Here is a 531-nt window from a genome sequence, read left to right as displayed (position 1 = left end):
TGTCTCCACCCCAACCCTGCGTCGCGCCCCTATTCAGCCTTGGGCACCAGCTGCTTGCTGCGACTGGCCGTCGTGCTGTCCTCTGCAAAACACTGCCCCCCACCCTAGCATCCGGCACCAAGCTCAGCTGCTGCTGTCCTCCCTAAGGTTGTCACCTGTCCTGGATTCACCTGGACAGTCCGGGTTTTGAGTCCTGTTTCAGGCCAGCTGAAACCCAGACACAGTACATGGAGGACTCAAACCCCGGACTGCCCAGGTGAATCCGGGACAGGTGGTAACCCTAGTCCTCCCCCAGATGCCTGCTTACCTCTCCACTCCAGCATCCTCTGCTCCCGCCTTGTTCTTCAGTGCTTCAGCCTGCTAAAAAGCAAGCTCCGTCCCCCTCCGTACTGGGGGGGGATTCGGGTACTGCCCTGGGGGACATGTATGGGGGTCCGGGTACTGCCCTGGGGGACATGTATGGGAATCCGGGTACTGCCCTGGGGGACATGTATGGGAATCCGGGTACTCCCCTGGGGGACATGTATGGGG

General features: G+C 60.8%; 1 protein-coding gene across 2 annotated transcripts in view; it reads left to right on the top strand.

Annotated features, from left to right (window-relative positions):
• ZBTB6 (zinc finger and BTB domain containing 6) overlaps positions 1–531 on the top strand; it is a 7307-nt gene that overhangs the window by 901 nt on the left and 5875 nt on the right. The gene's annotated exons all lie outside the window — the stretch shown is intronic.

The sequence above is a fragment of the Nanorana parkeri genome, unplaced genomic scaffold, assembly GCF_000935625.1.
Source record: "Nanorana parkeri isolate BGI_ZX_2015 unplaced genomic scaffold, ASM93562v1 scaffold1760, whole genome shotgun sequence".
Classification (NCBI taxonomy): Eukaryota; Metazoa; Chordata; class Amphibia; order Anura; family Dicroglossidae; genus Nanorana; species Nanorana parkeri.
The sequence above is the reverse complement of the archived record's forward strand: the minus strand, read 5'-3'. Positions and strand labels throughout refer to the sequence as shown.